This window comes from Oryx dammah, unplaced genomic scaffold (genome assembly GCF_014754425.2).
Source record: "Oryx dammah isolate SB20612 unplaced genomic scaffold, SCBI_Odam_1.1 HiC_scaffold_4, whole genome shotgun sequence".
Lineage (NCBI taxonomy): Eukaryota > Metazoa > Chordata > Mammalia > Artiodactyla > Bovidae > Oryx > Oryx dammah.
This window is the reverse complement of record NW_024070188.1, coordinates 69774079-69794331: the sequence shown is the minus strand read 5'-3', so window position 1 is coordinate 69794331 and position 20253 is coordinate 69774079.

Sequence of the window (20253 nt, the reverse complement as noted above, 5' to 3'; positions counted from 1 at the left end):
TTCTTAACCTACTCTTTGCACAACTACAATATAATCAAGGAGAACCAGGGTCAAGTTATAGCAAGAGAGTTTAATTTTTTTATTTTTATTTTTACATCTTGTGACATTGCATCTATTTGGGGAAAAAAATAACCCATTCAGAAACCTATGAGAATTGTGTTTTAGGACAACCCAGAATGAGATATTTATCTGGATGGAAAACTTTAAATAAAAAGGATTTTCTTCTTTCCTGCTTCCTCTCTCTCAAACAACCCCAAAGACTGATCTTATGTCATACTTTTTTCTCAATAATGGAATAGAAAATAACTTCAGAGAATAACACTGTACTCTTCTGGGTAATAAATTTTATGGGTGTTGGGATAAATTGCAAGGAGAGGTTGTGAGCCAGTCAGACAAGAAAATGGCATAGAAAGTTTTAGAGACAATACTTCAAAAGTAAGGGACTTTGGAAAACAATTTAAACAAGAAATATAAGAGCATGGTCTTTCAGCTACTTGTTGCAATATACAAAATGCTAGGGAGTCCTGAGCATCTCTACCTGAAGTCCAGCAAAAGTTCTGTATCATTGCAATTGAGCAGATATAGAGAATTTTCACATAAACTTAGTACACAGGTGTTTGGTTTGTAACTCACCAGGTAATTTTCCATGTCCCCAGACAGCTTTCTATCCCCATTATGTCATGGCCAGTATTATTGGAAGGTATATTTTACTACTAGAGATTCACTAAAGACGTTCAAGGCTTCTGTGGAAATACTTCTAAATCCAAACATCCCTCAGAAGTATACAATAATTTTTATCTATCAAAATGTGGAGTTCATCTCTATTGGCAAAGTAGGGAACGATATCTGAAATTCAGAAAAAGGCAGATAGATTTGCAGCAGGCAGTAAGAACACATAACTGAAAAGGCTCTTGAAGATAGTTGGTTACTACAAGTCACATAGCAAGTAAAGAGAAGACATGTGATGACTTTTTATTATGCTGTCTAGGTTGGTCATAGCTTTTCTTCCAAAGAGCAAGCATCTTTGGCCCTTGTTATGTCTTTCAGATAAAAATGCTGTTCCTAAGGACGTCTGCTCTTGGACAAGATGGAGTAACAGAAACTGGATTTACCCAACTACCTGATTTTTAAAATGGGGGAAGTATATACCTATATAAAGTATATAAAATGGAGTTAGATATATACCTATTAGGTGGCCAATGAACAGAGATTAGGTAGACCCCAACCGAATGAAGTGGTTTAAGCATCAGGAAGAAAAGAGAGCTGTAGAGAAGTCTTTCTAACCTATAACCTGTGGTTTTCTACACCAGAGGTTGGCAAACTTTCTGTCTTCCAAAACCCTTTACACACCCAAAGATTATTGGAGTTCTCAAAAGGCTTTTATTTATAAGGTGATAAGAACAGATATTTACCATAATAGGAATTAAAATTTAAGAAAATTAAAATTTCTTAATTCATTTAAAAAAATTATAATAATATCTCCAATTCAAGTTAACAGAAATAATTTATTTTTATGAAAAATTAGCATATTTTCTAAAACAAGAGTAAGACTGACTTTGATTTACATTTTGAAAGTCTGGCTTAATAGAAAGTACCTGGATTTGCATATCCATTTCTGAATTCAGTCTGTTACAGCATATTTTTATTGAAGAATATGAAGAAAATCTGGTCACAAAGAGGTTTGAATTTGAAAAAGAAAGAATATTATAATAGTCCTTTCAAATAACTGTGAATATTCATCTTTAATATTATACCAAAACTTAAGAAGTGTTAGTTTCTTAAAACTTAAGTATAGAATTTGCAAACTTATCAGTGATGTTACATTAAAATCAATTTATCTAGCTTGTTCTTAAAATAGATGTTGTACTCAAACATGATTTTGTAATATCATGCATTGGTCATTTGGAAAAAATTAGTGCTGTAAGAAATGAAGTCTTTCCCATATTGACACGTTTCACTATAAATTATTCAAAATCATATATGATAAGATCACTGATTTCATTAGGGAAGTACTCACATGGTCAGATACTGTCAGGCTAGTGGTGGCTGATACACGTTTGCTAAAATTCTAAATTTTGCTTGAAAGTGAAAATGTTTTCATTGACAGCAGATGCTATCAGATGTTTTTCTTGAGTGACAGGCCCATTTGGTTGATTCTAGAGAAAATATTTGTCAAACACACAATCCTGAAGAACTATTGGTTCGGTTCAGTTCGATTGCTCCGTCATGTCTGACTCTTTGTGACCCCATGGACTGCAGCACACCAGGCTCCCCTGTCCATCACCAACTCCCAGAGCTTACTCAAACTCAAGTCCATCGAGTTAGTGATGCCATCTGACCATCTCATCCTCTGTCGTGCTTTTCTCCTCCTGCCTTCAATCTTTCTCAGCATCAGGGTATTTTCCAGTGAGTCAGTCCTTCACATCAGGTGGCCAAAGTATTTGAGCTTCAGCTTCAGCATCAGTTCTTCCAATGAATATTCAAGACTGATTTCCTTTAGGATTGACTGGTTTGCTCTCCTGCAGTCCAAGGGACTCTCAAGAGTCTTCTCCAGCATCGCAGTTCAAGAGCATCAATTCTTCCTTTCTCAGCTTTCTTTATAGTCCAACTCTCACATCCATACATGACTACTGGAAAACCATAGCTTTGACTAGATGGGCTTTGTGGGTAAAGTAATGTCTCTACTTTTTATTATGCTGTCTAGGTTGGTCATAGCTTTTCTTCCAAAGAGCAAGCATCTTTGGCCCTTGTTATTTCTTTCAGGTAAAAATGCTGTTCCTAAGGACGTCTGCTCTTGGACAAGATGGAGTAACAGAAACTGGATTTACCCAGCTACCTGATTTTTAAAATGGGGAAAGTATATGAAACATCATTGGAACAGATCCATGAAAGATGGAAAGCAAATGACGCACCTCTGTAATTTCTCCGGTTAAAAGCTTAGAGAGTTTCCAGATCATAGTGCAGAGAGAGGAAACCGAAAAGGAAACCGTGAGATAACTCACATTGAGGACATGGAACTGAGTTCAGGCAGAACAAGGTGGCTCCTGTTAGTTGGGAAGAATAGGAAAGGAAGATTGTGCAGGGCAGCCTGGAGATCTGTAGAGAACTTCCCCAAGAACATTCAGCTGCTTACTGATTAGTGTACACATGTAGCAAAACCCACCAAAGTCAGGGAAAGAATCACCTCAAATGATTAGAGGTTAACAGTGCTGTGATCAGGCTTGGGGATTCTACATGTACTTTATGCTGGGAAAATGCCTAGGAGTGAAACTGATAGGCTATGTAATATTTGCTATGTAATGTTCTTTTTTAGTAGACACACCAACCAGCTTAACAGTTCCACTGGATGCATTCAGTTTTTCTACATCTTCTTGTGTTGTCTATCATTTTTATTTTAGTCATTCTGGTGTATATTATCTCATTCAATTTTGATTTGCATTTCCCTGATTATTATGGAAGCAAGTTCCTTTTTATATGTTCTTTGGCTTTGTTCGTATAACCATTATGGCATAACTAATCGTCATAACTGTCATAAAAAACAATGTCTTGTTTTATTGATTTAGAACTTCTTTCTCCTTAGCAATAATACACTCAAATATCAAAGCTTAGAGGAAATTTTCTGTCCGAACTGTTTGACTGTCTTGGGAAAAGTCCACTGCACATCTGAAATGTGGGAAAAGCACTATTCAGTAAGCAGCTTTGGAAAATCTCCATTGATTGCGCTAGCTGGAAATACTTTACCAAACTGAGTAAGTTGGCTCAAGCTTTAATTAGCCAGTGGGTGATGATCAGATTGTAAATAAGCTGAATAGCCAAGCCTGCCCCTCATGGGCTTGTGAGGGAGGTTTGCTGTTAAAAGTATTTCTAACTTGAATGCTCGACCAACTTATCTCACCAAGTAAAACTGAGACACTGGGATAAATGGGGCAGAAGATGCTATCACATGACACTAGCAAATTTTCTTGCAACAAAATTAGAACAAATTGACAGATCTCTGTCAACTTTAGAAATAACTTGGCCATGTAAATAAAAATAAGACTACATTGAAGGGGGCATCTGGTCGTGCGAAAATAGACTGCACGTGGCCCAGGGAAAATTAGCTATCGTGAAAGGCTTTGCTAATTATTCTTTTCTTTGGTGCTGTCATTCCTGAAATACCTCTACCACCTGAAGCCTTATGCTTGGCTTTTCTCAAATCACTCGATTTAAATATTTTTAAAAACTGTAGTGGGTGTCTAACTATGCCATCAGCATGATCTTGAGGCAGGAGATAGATGGGCTCCAGGTTAGATATTTACAACTGGCCTCCTGTTTGCATTTCTTGGGGTATGAAGAAGTAGGGCTTTGGGCTGGATACTTACAACTCTTAGCATTTCCTGAGACCAGCAATAGATGGGTTCCAGTTGAGGAATTTACAATCAGCCTTCTGTTTGCTCTCCGAAATGGAAGTAACAACAGAAACAGGATAAATAGCCAATGTTTGTCTTGTAAAGATCTTGAGGTTATACCCATGGTAAGGACAAAGAGGAGCAAAACCCTGTTTGAGTAAAGGATTAAGGGATCTCCACTCACCCCCTTGGGACAAGGGGGCCACTACACATGTACAGAAAGGCTCCTTGTGGGTCAGGATAATGCCAGGCCATGATGAGTTTCGCTCCTCTTAGAAGCCTTCACTTTGAGATCCATCTTGGCTGAGGGGTGTGTGCACACCCAGAGGAGGGTCCCAGGATAGGTCAGGTGTGGAAAAAGAAAACAAATAATTGGCTAAAGAAAGACAAAGAACTGCTCTATATAAATGACTTAACCACCTCTTTACTGAGCTCCTCTTCACTAGGGTGACACCCACACCCTTTCTGATTGTGCATCTCTGCCTTGCTTCTATCCCATCTAAACAAACTGTTTTTCTGTGAGCTCTCCCATTTGCTGTACTGTAGCTCTAGTAATAAGCTTTGTACCTGCATTTATATTTTTGGCCTCTGTGATAAATGTATTTTTCATTGGATGGAAAGATCCAGGGGAAAATAGCTTCTAACCTCTAGCCCTTGCTGGTCTGGTGGCTAGGATTTCTGGTTCTCATCCAGGATACCCAGGTTCAACTCTTGGACAGGGAATTAAGATATCCTTTCATGCCATTGCTCACTGCTGCCTCACCAAGATCAATCTCGATTAACATAAACTGTCTATGAGTCACAGCAGCCCTGAAAAAGGTGCTAATGGGCATCATTAGACATTCTACCTTTCCTCTTCTAAAGGCAGTCTGTGAAACCTCCCAGATAAAGCAAAATATCACAAAGTAAATAGATCCAAAATAGCTCCCTGGTCCTGCTGCTTCTGCCTCCTACATTCTGTATTATTCATTTTGATGAGACTCATGGTTTTTCATTGTAATTCATGCCACTCATTTTTAGAGAATATCACCTTAACTCATGAGTTCAATGACTAAGGGAATGTTTTGAAGAGTGGAAGAGACTCTGTCTGGATTATGTCTCTTTAGTAAAAGTACAATGGAACAAATTATCTGTTAAATTTCAAATTTTAAGCCTATATATCATTGCCTGTGTTTTCACTTTTCTATTTAAGTAAATAAGATAAGCAGTGATTCAAAGAATAGGTATCTCAGGCACTGTTGGTGATAAGGAAGTTAGCTTACTGTTTAGCTATAGATTTAGTTGCTCAAGTACCAAATTATTGTTGTTTTATATCAAACAAAAACAACAGTATTTATGAGTGTTTACTAAACATCAGATAAAACACTAACAGCTCTGCTTGCATAAATCTTCTTTTCTTCTCAATGATTATACAAGTTAAATATATTATTTCTATATTTCAGATAAGAAAATTGAAGCTTAAAAAGTTTACACCCCTTTCATTTTCCTTTTTAATATTCATTCAACATCCCATTTGTTTGTCCCTTTCTTCTATGCTGCCTGTCAAAGCATTTGTTTCCCGAATTCCATTGTCTTTTTCCTCCTATAGTTTCCATGGAAAATTTGATTTCTATTAGGGTTTCCCGTAAGTTTAGGTAATGAGACAGACAGTGCTAAATCCATCATTACTTGTAGAAACTGATATCAGATGAAGGAATGCTTCATTAAAAATCTTAAACATTTTACTTGTATTTTAATAAATAACATTTTAAATTAAAAGTGGAAAATAACCACAATACAGTATTTACTTTAATCAATTATGTGGAATCACTACTTCCTGGGCCTTTTCAGAGAAAAAATCTAAATATTTACTTATATTTATTTAAATATATTTTATTTATTTTATATATATTATATATATATATATTTAAATATATTTATGTCCTGATGAACAAGAACAATTGACATAGAGCAGGTTCTCAGCAAGTATTCAGGAAATAAAATAATGCTAGTAGTTTATTAGTATAAGAAGCTCTAACAGTTTATAATGTAAGTCTTCAAAAAGTCCAGAAAGTAAATAGGAACATTAACTTTGCTTGCTATTGTGCTTATATCTTGCTTTCTTCTTCAGTATCACTCTTAGACTATAATATCTATAGTCTAATAAACATTTCTCTGAGTCATTTTTGGCCATAAAGAGTTATGCTTAAAATCATGGTTACATGCTATATTTTTGAAATTTTTAGACATTTTAAGATGAATATTATGAAAATCATACTGTTCATGGGGTTCTCAAGGCAAGAATACTGAAGTGGCTTGCCATTCCCTTCTCCAGTGGACCACATTCTGTCAGACCTCTCCACCATGACCCGCCCTTTTTGGGTTGCCCCACAGGCATGGCTTGGTTTCATTGAGTTAGACAAGGCTGTGGTCCTAGTGTGATTAGAGTGACTAGTTTTCTGTGAGTATGGTTTCAGTGTGTCTGCCCTCTGATGCCCTCTTGCAACACCTACCATCTTACTTGGGTTTCTCTTACCTTGGGCGTGGGGTATCTCTTCACGGCTGCTCCAGCAAAGCACAGCCGCTGCTCCTTACCTTAGAGGAGGGGTATCTCCTTACCACCGCCATTCCTGACCTTCAACGTGAGATAGCTCCTCTAGGCCCTCCTTCGCCTGCATAGCCACCACTCCTCCAGTTGCTCCTCCCTGCCGCCAGCCCTGGCCTTGGGCGTGCGTGGCTCCACCCAGCTGCCGCCACTGGCCTCAGGCTCAGGGTGGCTTCTCAGGGTCACTGTCCCTGACCTCGGACGCCAGGTGTCTCCTCCCGGCCACCACTGGCCTCGGACGCAAGGTAGCTCCTCTCGGCCACCGCCCCTGACCTCGGACACAGGGTAGCTCCTCTCGTCCGTTCCTGCACCGTCGCAGCGTGGCACTCTAGGCCACTGCCCCTGACCTTGGACATGGGGTAGCTCCTCTCGGCTGCGAGCCAGTGCACTGAGCGCAGGTGGCTGTGAGCTGGCACTCTAACAGAAGCAGAAGATATTAAGAAGAGGTGGCAAGAATACACGGAAGAATGGTACAAAAAAGATCTTCATGACCCAGATAATCATGATGATGTGATCATTAATCTAGAGCCAGACATCTTGGAATGTGAAGTCAAGTGGGCCTTAGAAAGCATCACTATGAACAAAGCTAGTGGAGGAGATGGAATTCCAGTTGAGCTGTTTCAAATCCTGAAAGATGATGCTATGAAAGTGCCACACTCAGTATACCAGCAAATTTGGAAAAACTCAGCAGTGGCCACAGGACTGGAAAAGGTCAGTTTTCATTCCAATCCCAAAGAAAGGCAATGCCAAAGAATGCTCAAACTACCACACAACTGCACTCATCTCACATGCTAGTAAAGTAATGCTCAAAATTCTCCAAGCCAGGCTTCAGCAATATGTGAACCTTGAACTCCTTGATGTTCAAGCTGGTTTTAGAAAAGGCAGAGGAACCAGAGATCAAATTGCCAACATCCGCTGGATCATGGAAAAAGCAAGAGAGTTCCAGAAAAACATCTACTTCTGCTTTATTGACTATCCCAAAGCCTTTGACTGTGTGGATCACAATCAACTGCGGAAAATTCTTCAAGGGATGGGAATACCAGACCACCTAACCTGCCTCTTGAGAAATCTGTATGCAAGCCAGGAAGCAACAGTTAGAACTGGACATGGAACAACAGACTGGTTTCAAATAGGAAAAGGAGTATGTCAAGGCTGTGTATTGTCACCTTGCTTATTTAAATTCTATGTAGAGTACATCATGAGAAATGCTAGGCTGGAAGAAACACAAGCTGGAATCAAGATTGCCGGGAGAAATGGAAATAACCTCAGATATGCAGATGACACCACCCTTATGGCAGAAAGTGAAGAGGAACTAAAAAGCCTCTTGATGAAAGTAAAAGAGGAGAGTGAAAAAGTTGGCTTAAAGCTCAACATTCAGAAAACGAAGATCATGGCATCTGGTCCCATCACTTCATGGGAAATAGATGGGGAAACAGTAGAGACAGTGTCAGACTTTATTTTTCTGGGCTCCCAAATCACTGCAGATGGTGACTGCAGCCATGAAATTAAAAGACGTTTACTCCTTGGAAGAAAAGTTATGACCAACCTAGATAGCATGTTGAAAAGCAGAGACATTACTTTGCCAACAAAGGTCCGTCTAGTCAAGGCTATGGTTTTTCCTGTGGTCATGTATGGATGTGAGAGTTGGACTGTGAAGAAGGCTGAGCACCGAAGAAGTGATGCTTTTGAACTGTGGTGTTGGAGAAGAGTCTCGAGAGTCCCTTGGACTGCAAGGAGATCCAACCAGTCCATTCTGAAGGAGATCAACCCTGGGAGTTCTTTGGAAGGAATGATGCTAAAGCTGAAGCTCCAATACTTTGGCCACCTCATACGAAGAGTTGACTCATTGGAAAAGACTCTGATGCCTGGAGGGATTGGAGGCAGGAGAAGAAGGGAACGACCGAGGATGAGATGGCTGGATGGCATCACAGACTCGATGGACATGAGTCTGAGTTAACTCCGGGAGATGGTGATGAACAGGGAGGCCTGGCGTGCTGCGATTCATAGGGTTGCAAAGAGTCAGACACGACTGAGCTACTGAACTGAACTGAACTGATTATGAAAATCTTGAAATTTATTAGAGTGATCTAATTAGTCATGCTAAGACATTTCAAATTCCTTATAGTCCATGAAAATAATTCTTGTATCCTTGTATCCTTCTGTTGAGACAAAAATATTTTAAAATATTTTTAAACCCCTGAAATATAATGAGATTTGTGCTTGAGAAAAACCAAAAACAGTGTGTGTTTGTGCTTATGTGTTTAGTTGCTAAGTAGTGTCTGACTCTTTGCAACCCCCATGGACTGCAGCCCACCAGGCTCCTTTGCACATGGAATTTCCCAGGCAAGAACACTGGAGTGGACTGCCATTTCCTTCTCCAGAGGATAATCCCAACCCAAGGATTGAACCCACGTCTCCTGCATTGGCAGGCAAATTCCTTTCCACTGAGCCACCTGGGAAGCCCCAAAACTTAAAGACAGATAAATTTACACCTTAATTTGTGATGGAGTAACTGCTATCAAACCAATTCTCCCATCATGAACACCCGTTCAAGCAGAATTCTTAAAAGAGCATTAAAAAAGACCACTATTTGAAGGCATCAGAGAACATAGACGGTTACTGTAATGTTGGGGGCTAGCGTGAGGAACTCTGCCATGGCAAAGGTCATGAGGAAGGAGGCTTGGCATATGCAAAGGCGTGATCAAGCCTCAGGAAACCCCCTGTTCCCGAGCATCTACCCCAAAACCAGAGTCTGTTTTATGCTCTCGCCTACACCTCTGACTTTACGGGGGCTCTCCCCCATAACCATTTTTCTTGGAGAAGGAGTAAACGTGCAGCTCCAAGGCAATAACAATTCTTGGGCATGACAAGAGTGTTTCAGCTTACGGACTCCTCTGAAGGTTATCTAGCCCGCCTGTATAGGTTCGTCTGGCCACATGTGATTGTTTACAGCCTCCAAATATGAGAGGCACGAGATGTTTTAGACTTACTAAAGGCAAATTCTTTTGGGGAGTTAGAAATTATTAGTATAGTGAGTTGGTTAGGAACTATATTGGTGAAGGGTTTTTCATTTGTTGGGCTGATGTTTGCTGCTAAATCTCCATATTCCCTGCCGTTATAATGAATATAACTAACATATAGGAGAAATAAGTATTAACCTTTAAGCATATAGGAGATAGGTATTAACCTTTAAGATTAATCCTGTTAACCTTGGATTAAATAAATTCCTTTCTTGATTGTAACTCACTACACCCTCACCCTATAGGAATGCAACTTTATCTGGAGGGTGGTGCCTTGTTTAAGAAAAACCACCCTTGGAAGAAATAAGGTTTTTGGTTATCAGAAAGAAAGGACCATAGAATGTCAGCAGGTCTCACTCATGGCCAGAAGATGATGTAATACCCCTAAGACCCCCGTGTGACTCTGTATTCATCCCTATGTGTAACAAAAGGTATATAAGCAAACCCCAAAATAAAGAAATTGGATCAATTTCCGGAAAGACTGATTCCACCATGTCACTTCTTTCTTGCTCCCGTTTCTCTGGCTGAAATTCAGCCTCTTTTCTCCACTAATTCTCCTACTACACTATCCGTTTCTAATCTCTCTCTATATCTGTAATTAAATATGTATTTTTCCAAAGACGCCGACGCCGTCCCCCCCGCCTTCAAATCACCCTGGATCCACCGGGGCTGGACCCCGGCACTGTAACTTCTGGAAGAAGATTCCAGGGGAAAAAGATACCACATAGATGTTGAACCTGACATCAGTTCAGTTCAGTTTAGTCACTCACTTGTGTCCGACTCTTTGCGACCCCATGAATTGCAGCACACCAGGCCTCCCTGACCATCACCAACTCCCGGAGTTCACTCAGACTCACGTCCATCGAGTCCGTGATGCCATCCAGCCATCTCATCCTCTGTCGTCCCCTTCTCCTCCTGCCCCCAATCCCTCCCATCATCAGAGTCTTTTCCAATGAGTCAACTCTTCCCATGAGGTGGCCAAAGTACTGGAGTTTCAGCTTTAGCATCATTCCTTCCAAAGAAATCCCAGGGTTGATCTCCTTCAGAATGGAATCTGACATACTGTGCACAATTTCTACTCTAAGGCATCCTTTTGAGGCATTTACCAATTCCGAAGTTGTGCACATGTTGAACAATTTTCTAAATAACCATGCTGGAGCAATAACGAATGTGAAAGTGTTAGTCGCTCATCCATGTCCAACTCTTTGTGACCCCATGGACCATATCCCACCAGGCTTCCCTGTCCATGCAATTCTCCAGGCAAGAATGCTGGAGTGGGTAACCATTCCCTTCTTACAGGATCTATCCTGCCCAGGCATTGAACCCAGGTCTCCCACATTGCAGGCAGATTCTTTGCCATCTGAGCCACCAGGGAAGTGGAGCAATAATAAAGGGTTGAAAAGTTAAGAGGAGATTTTTGCACTACCAAAAAAAAAAAAAAGTGAATCTGTCAAGGAAGTGAGACTCTGGTAAACAGCCCAGGATGAGGCCATAAAAATAAGAGTAAGCAGTTGAATTTATGAATTGTGTGTGATAGAGTTGCATAGGTTTTCTTTTCTTTGCAACTACTTTTTGATGTTTCATACCCCAAACTTTTCATTCTCATTTTATCTTTTATTTTTAAAGTTACTTTGTGTAGTTGCTGAGAGTTTTGTTTGTTTATTTATTTTTAGCTACATTGGATTTTCCTGCATAAGGAATAAAAGGTCATTCTACAGACTCACTGAGAAAGATGGGTTTGAATTGAAAAGATGTGGCTTACTTGGTTTCTTAATTTAAGAATGTTATTGTAGGTGGAGCACAAATTCTTTAACAAAGGGGACCTTATGGGAAGAGTCTTTTTCCTATGATTCTTTGAATTTTGTTTTTTATAAAGCCATTATCTCTAGGTGTTCACCTCTTCCTCTTCAGCACAAAGCCTCTGGGAAGCATTGTCTCAACCAAACTGTCATTCTCTTTTCTCAGAGCAGTGCCTTCTAAGAGTGCTGGTCATCTGTCCTCTATAAGAAGTCTTCATTTTACTCTGGTATTGTCAGTGCTCTGATCTACCATACTTTAGATATGTTCTCAGCATTCATCAACTCAAGATAAGATCATTTTTTACTGGAGATAAATCATAGTTAATATTATCTCCATTTGACTGCCAGTTTTTCCAGTGGTCATGTATGGATGCGAGAGTTGGACTGTGAAGAAAGCTGAGTGCCGAAGAATTGAAGCTTTTGAACTGTGGTGTTGGAGAAGACTCTTGAGAGTCCCTTGGACTGCAAGGAGATACAACCAGTCCATCCTAAAGGAGATCAGTCCTGGGTGTTCATTGGAAGGACTGATGCTGAAGCTGAAAGTCCAATACTTTGGCCACCTCATGAGAAGAGTTGACTTATTGGCAAAGACTCTGATGCTGGGAGGGATTGGGGGCAGGAGGAAAAGGGGATGACACAGGATGAGTTGGCTGGATAGCATCACTGACTCGATGGATGTGAGTTTGAATGAACTCCGGGAGATGGTGATGGACAGGGAGGCCTGACGTGCTGTGATTCATAGGGTCGCAAAGAGTCAGACACGACTGAGTGACTGAACTGTACTGAACTGAACTGAGGATCCCAGTGTATTCTACTCTTTTCTGTACAATTCTGGTCTGACCCTCTGACCTGGTTTGTAATCTGCAGAATGTTTGAAGGCATAAGTGCTTCCCTTGTGGCTCAGCTGGTAGAGAATCTGCCTGCAATGCGGGAGATCTGGGTAAAATCCCTGGGTTGGGAAGATTCCTTGAAGAGGGGAAAGGCTACCCACTCCAGAATTCTGGCCTGGAGAATCCCATGGACTGTATAGGCCACGGGGTTGCAAAGAGTCAGACACAACTGAGTGACTTTCAGTCTCATTTTGAAGGCATGAATGTTCAGCCATGTTTGATTCCTTGTGTCCCTGTGGAATGGAGCCCACCAGGCTCCTCTTCCTAGGTAAGGACGTATTGCTGGCCAAAATCTTGGTCCTCTCTGACCACTGAAAGCCAAATACAAAAAAAAAAAAAAAAAAAGAGAGAGAGACAGAGTTTGGAGGAAATAGAAAGGTGGATGTAATTCTCAGCAGAGAGGCTAACACAGTAGGCTTGAGACTCAAGAACTGTGCCCCCACCACTCCCACCCCAATGAGGATTCTAGGGGCTTATATAAGGCAAGGATTTGCAGTCAGGGGTCAGTAATGAGGAACAAAGGTGATAGGATATTGATGTCTTCCTTTTGCACTGTTTCAAAGATAGTCATAAACTAGCATTCAGTTCAGTTCAATTCAGTTGCTCAGTTGTGTCCAACTCTTTGCCACGGATTGCAGTATACCAGGCCTTCCTGTCCATCACCAACTCCTGGAGTTTACTCAAACTCATGTCCATTGAGCTGGTGATGCCATCCAACCATCTTATCCTCTGTTGTTCCTTTCTCCTCCTGCCTTCAAATTTTCCCAGCATCAGGGGCTTTACAAATGAGTCAGTTCTTCACATCAGGTGGCGAGAGTATTGGAGTTTTGGCTTCAGCATCAGTCCTTCCAATGAATATTCAGAACTGATTTCCTTTAGTATGGACTGGTTGGATCTCCTTGCCATCCAAGGGACTCTCAGAGTCTTCTCCAACACCACAGTTCAAAAACATCAATTCTTTGGTGCTCAGCTTTCTTTATAGTCCAACTCTCACATCCATACATGCCTACTGGAAAAATAATAGCTTTGACTAGAAGGACCTTTGTTGGCAAAATGTTTCTTCTTTTTAATAAGCTGTCTAGGTTGGTCATAGCTTTTCTTCCAAGGAGCAAGCGTCTTTTAATTTTATGGCTGCAATCACCATCTGCAGTGATTTTGGAGCCCCACAAATAAAGTCTGTCACTGTTTCCACTGTTTCCCCATCTATTTCCCATGAAGTGATGGGACCAAATGCCGTGATCTTAGTTTTCTAAATGTTGAGTTTTAAGCCAACTTTTTCACTCTCCTCTTTCACTTTCACCAAGAGGCTCTTTAGTTCCTCTTCACTTTCTGCCATAAGGGTGGTGTCATCTGCATATCTGAGGTTATTGATATTACTCCCAGCAGTCTTGATTCCAGCTTGTGTTTCTTCCAGTCCAGCATTTCTCATGATGTACTCTGCATAGAAGTTAAATAAGCAGGGTGACAATATACAGCCTTGACGTACTCCTTTTCCTATTTGGAACCAGTCTGTTGTTCCATGTTCAGTTCTAACTGTTGCTTCCTGACCTGCCTATAGGTTTCTCAAGAGGCAGGTCAGGTGGTCTGGTATTCCCATCTCTTTAAGAAATTACCACAGTTTATTGTGATCCACAAAGTAAAAGGCTTTGGCATAGTCAACAAAGCAGAAATAGATGTTTTTCCAGGACTCTCTCGCTTTTTCAATGATCCAACAGATGTTGGCAATTTGTTCTCTTGTTCCTCTGCCTTTTCTAAGTCTGGCTTGAACATTTGAAAGTTCATGGTTCAAGTACTGTTGAAGCCTGGCTTGGAGAATTTTGAGCATTACTTTACTGGCATGTGAGATAAGTGCAATTGTGCAGTAGTTTGAGCATTCTTTGGCACTGGAATGAAAATTGACCTTTTCCAGGCATTAGTGACCCAGTAATTGAGTCTGGCTGTTTGGTGGCTCAGTGGCCTTCTTTCTGATATGTAACTACAAAGGGAAGGGTGTTTTAAGGGTAAACACCAGATAGGTGATACTGGTGGTAAAAGAACTAGCCTGCTAACGCAGGAGACTTAAAAGACATGCGTTCAATCCCTAGGTCAGGAAGATCCCTTGGAATAGGAAATGGCAACCCAGTCCAGGATTTTTGACTGGAGAATCCCACGGACAGAGGAACCTGGCAGGCTACAGTCCATGGGGTCCAAAATGTTGGACACAACTAAAGTAACTTAGCATGTAAAAGGATAAATGTGAATTATAACTCCTGCAGAGTTAGGGGGCAGAAAAGCAAACTTAGTTACAGATATTCAGAGTTAGGCAGCAGAAAAGTAAACGTAGTTATAGACATGCAGAGTTAAGAGAAGTTAAAGTAAAAAAAAATAACTAGGAATATATAGGCCTTCTCACTGTTCTCGTTATCTTCTTTGTTCGCAGGAAAGGGAAAGAGAAAATTCATTCCTCTTTTTCTTTCTCACTGCAACAAATGCTGGAATGGGTTGCCATTTCTTACTCCAGGGAATCTTCCAGATCCAGGGATAAAATCTGCATCTCTTACATCTCCTGCATTGGCAGGCAGATACTTTACCACTGCACCTCCCAGGAAGTCCAGAGAATGTTTGCCTACATGTAAATCAATATTTTCAAAAATTTCTGCCTCCCTGCTATTGTTATAGATTTATTATAATCATAAATTTTGATTGCATTTGTTCTTTTTGTTCATATAAATGTTTTGGGGAGAAACATCAGTTCAGTTCAGTTCAGTTGAGTTCAGTTCAGTTGCTCAGTCGTGTCCAACTCTTTGTGACCCCGTGAATCACAGCACGCCAGGCCTCCCTGTCCATCACCAACTCCTGGAGTTCACTGACTCACGTCCATCGAGTCCATGGTGCCATCCAGCAATCTCATCCTCGGTCGTCCCCTTCTCTTCCTGCCCCCAATGCCTCCCAGCATCAGAGTCTTTTCCAATGAGTTAACTCTTCGCATGAGGTGGCCAAAGTACTGGAGTTGCAGCTCGAGTATCATTCCTTCCAAAGAAATCCCAGGGCTGATTCCTTCAGAATAGATTTGTTGGATCTCCTTGCAGTCCAAGGGACTTTCAAGAGTCTTCTCCAATACCACAGTTCAAAAGTATCAATTCTTTGGCGCTCAGCCTTCTTCACAGTCTAACTCTCACATCCATACATGACCACAGGAAAAACCATAGCCTTGACTAGATGGACCTTTGTTGGCAAAGTAATGTGTCAGCTTTTCGACATGCTATTTAGGTTGGTCATAACTTTTTTTCAAAGGAGTTAGCGTTTTTTAATTTCATGGCTGTAGTAACCATTTGAAGTGATTTTGGAGCCCCAGAAAATAAAGTCTGACACTGTTTCTCCATCTATTTGCCATGAAGTGATGGGACCAGATGCCGTGATCTTCGTTTTCTGAATGTTGAGCTTTAAGCCAACTTTTTCACTCTCCACTTTCACTTTCATCAAGAGGCTTTTTAGTTCCTCTTCAATTTTTGCCATAAGGGTGGTGTCATCTGCATATCTGAGGTTATTGATATTTTTCCTGGCAATCTTGACTCCAGCTTTTGCTTCTTCCAGCCCAGCATTTCTCATGATGTACTCTGCATAGAAGTTAAATAAGCAGGGTGACAATATACAGCCTTGACGAACTCCTTTTCCTATTTGAAACCAGTCTGTTGTTCCATGTTCAGTTCTAACTGTTGCTTCCTGACCTGCATGCAGATTTCTCAAGAGGCAGGTCAGGTGGTCTGGGATTCCCATCTCTCTCAGAATTTTCCACAGTTTATTGTGATCCACACAGTCAAAGGCTTTGAAATAGTCAATAAAGCAGAAATAGATGTTTTTCTGGAACTCTCTTGCTTTTTCCATGATCCAGCGGATGTTGGCAATTTGATCTCTGGTTCCTCTGCCTTTTCTAAAACCAGCTTGAACATCTGGAAGTTAGTGGTTCACATATTGCTGAAGTCTGGCTTGGAGAATTTTGAGCATTACTTGACTAGCGTGTGAGATGAGTGCAATTGTGTGGTAGTTTGAGCATTCTTTGGCATTGCCTTTCTTTGGGATTGGAATGAAAACTGACCTTTTCCAGTCCTGTGGCCACTGCTGAGTTGTCCAAATTTGTTGGAAAATTGAGTGCAGCACTTTCATAGCATCATCTTTCAGGATTTGAAATAGCTCAATTGGAATTCCATCACCTCCACTAGCTTTGTTCATAGTGATGCTTTCTAAGGCCCACTTGACTTCACATTCCAGGATGTCTGGCTCTAGGTGAGTGATCACACTGTCGTGATTATCTTGATCGTGAAGATCTTTCTTGTACAGTTCTTCTGTGTATTCTTGCCACCTCTTCTTAATATTTTCTGCTTCTGTTAGATCTCTACCATTTCTGTCCTTTATCGAGCCTATCTTTGCATGAAATGTTCCCTTGGTATCTCTAATTTTCCTGAAGAGAGCTCTAGTCCTTCCCATTCTGTTGTTTTCCTCTATTTCTTTTCATTGATCGCTAAAGATGGCTTTCTTATCTCTTCTTGCTATTCTTTGGAACTTTCATTCAGATGCTTATATCTTTCCTTTTCTCCTTTACTTTTTGCTTCTCTTCTCTTCACAGCTATTTGTAAGGCCTCCTCAGACAGCTCTTTTGCTTTTTTGCATGTCTTTTCCATGGGGATGATCTTGATCCCTGTCTCCTGTACAATGTCATGAACCTCAGTCCATAGTTTATCAGACACTCTAACTATCAGATCTAGGCCCTTAAATCTATTTTTCACTTCCACTGTATAATCATAAGGGATTTGATTTAGGTCATACCTGAATGGTCTAGTGGTTTTTCCTACTTTCTTCAATTTGAGTCTGAATTTGGCAATAAGGAGTTCATGATCTGAGCCACAGTCAGCTCCTGGTCTTGTTTTTGTTGACTGTATAGAGCTTCTCCATCTTTGACGGCAAAGAATATAATCAATCTGATTTTGGTGTTGACCATCTGGTGATGTCCATGTGCAGAGTCTTCTCTTGTGTTTTTGGAGGAGGGTGTTTGCTATGACCAGTGAATTTTCTTCACAAAACTCTATTAGTCTTTGCCCTGCTTCATTCCGTATTCCAAGGCCAAATTTGCCTGTTACTCCAGGTGTTTCTTGACTTCCTACTTTTGCATTCCAGTCCCCTATAATGAAAAGGATATCTTTCTTGGGTGGTAGTTCTAAAAGGTCTTGTAGGTCTTCATAGAACCGTTCAACCTCAGCTTCTTCAGCATTACTGGTTGGGGTATAGACTTAGATTACCAGTTCATACCAGTTCATACTATGGACTATATATACTAAGGGAAGAGTGTGAAAGTATCCATAATTCTAATGGAAAGAACAGAGTGAAACAAGGGAGAAAAAACTGTGAAATGAAAACATCTCCTGCCATATCAATAAACATGAAATATCATAGTCATCAGCAATTTCTGGCCTCCAAATGTGAATGAGCACTCCCAAAACTGTGATCCAGCAGATGCCTGCCACCCTCCAATGGTGATTGCTGAGGAGCTTGAGGGAATGCAAGAAGCAGCCATCTGCCACTCCTTAAGGTGAACAAGGAAACAGGATTTGCTCCAGAGAGTTAAGGTGCATTTGAAAGGAATGAATTCAGTGAGCCCAGAGGCTTGCATCTTCCCATATATAGAATGCTAAATTCTCTAACTTGATATCTGATCTTTGATGTTCAGACTACCGGCGCTCTTTGTTGCAAACTGTATATAGCCTGACTTCCCTTCTGGCCTCCTTGGAGCAGTTTTCTCAGAACCACTGAAATTTTATCTCCTGGGGTCCAAGTACTAAGCCTTCCCACCAAATAAAATAACTCTCTACTTTCAATTTGTAACTATATTTTTTAGTCTACAAATGTTCCAACTTTATCCTCTCTTGGCTTTCTGTGAACTTTAGCCTATAGTGAGTTGCTTCTTTCCTTAAAGGGTGAGGACTGATGCTTGATTCCTGAAATATCAACCATAGAAGAATTCAATGTAAACTCGTGCAGTAGTGTATAGTAAATACTGCTACATTCTTTACAGAAGTCATTAATAATTATTTTTTATCTTATTAGTGAAGAGGAACTAAAAAGCCTCTTGATGAAAGTGAAAGTGGAGAGTGAAAAAGTTGGCTTAAAGCTCAAGATTCAGAAAGTGAGGATCATGGCACCTGGTCCCATCACTTCATGGCAAATAGATGGGGAAACAGTGGAAACAGTGTCAGACTTTATTTTTGGGGTCTCCAAAATCACTGCAGATGGTGATTGCAGCCATGAAATTAAAAGATGCTTACTCCTTGGAAGAAAAGTTATGACCAACCTAGATAGCATGTTGAAAAGCAGAGACATTGCTTTGCCAACAAAGGTCAGTCTAGTCAAGGCTATGGTTTTTCCAGTGGTCATGTATGGATGTGAGAGTTGGACTGTGAAGAAGGCTGAGCACCGAAGAATTGATGCTTTTGAACTGTGGTGTTGGAGAAGACTCTTGAGAGTCCCTTGGATTGCAAGGAGATCCAACCAGTCCATTCTGAAGGAGATAAGCCCTGGGATTTCTTTGGAAGGAATGATGCTAAAGCTGAAACTCCAGTACTTTGGCCACCTCATGTGAAGAGTTAACTCATTGGAAAAGACTCTGATGCTGGGAGGCATTGGGGGCAGGAGGAGAAAGGGACAGCAGAGGATGAGATGGCTGGATGGCATCACTGACTCAATGGACGTGAGTCTGAGTGAACTCCAGGAGTTGGTGATGGACAGGGAGGCCTGGCGTGCTGCAATTCATGGGGTCGCAAAGAGTCGAACACGACTGAGCAACTGAACTGAACTGTTCATAGATTTTTATACAGAGAATTTAAAATGTCTAAGAATGAATTTTGGTAGAATAGAAAGCATTAATCTTCATGAGCTTCATGCAATCAATAGCAATTGAATCGTGGTGGGGAAAGTACTTAATGAGGATACCTAGACAGATCATAGTCTGTTTAAGTAAAAAGACACATCACTGAGCTAGACAGACATAAGATAATATGAGGCAAATACACAGTCTTACCTTCCAGCTAGTGGCTGTGTATCTTCATTTAGGAGCAAATGTCTCAGAAGACTTAAACAATCTCCTGAAATCTGGCCTTCATAATAAAGTAAAAATGACAACAAATACCATGTGTAATTAATATGTTTTCTTATTCTTTTCTGAATCATTCTCAAATATCTGGCTGCTTTTTATAGGAATGGATTGATTTAAAGAAAGTATAACTATTTGGAAAACTATCTCAATAATGTTTAAAATGCTTATTCTTACTGCTTACTTGTTTTATTTCCATAATATGATAGAATATTCAGACAATGACTTATGCAGAAAGATATCAGTTTTAATTTTACATATGAAAAGACACACAAACTCAACTACATATTATACTATACTTATATAGCCACATATAGATGAGATAGATAGAGATGCATAAAGATAGTGGATCCATATGTATCTGTAGCTACAACCAGTAGATGGACCATTCACAGTCATCATATTCTAGACAGATGTATACTGTGAATTATTCATTCACACTATGATGTGGA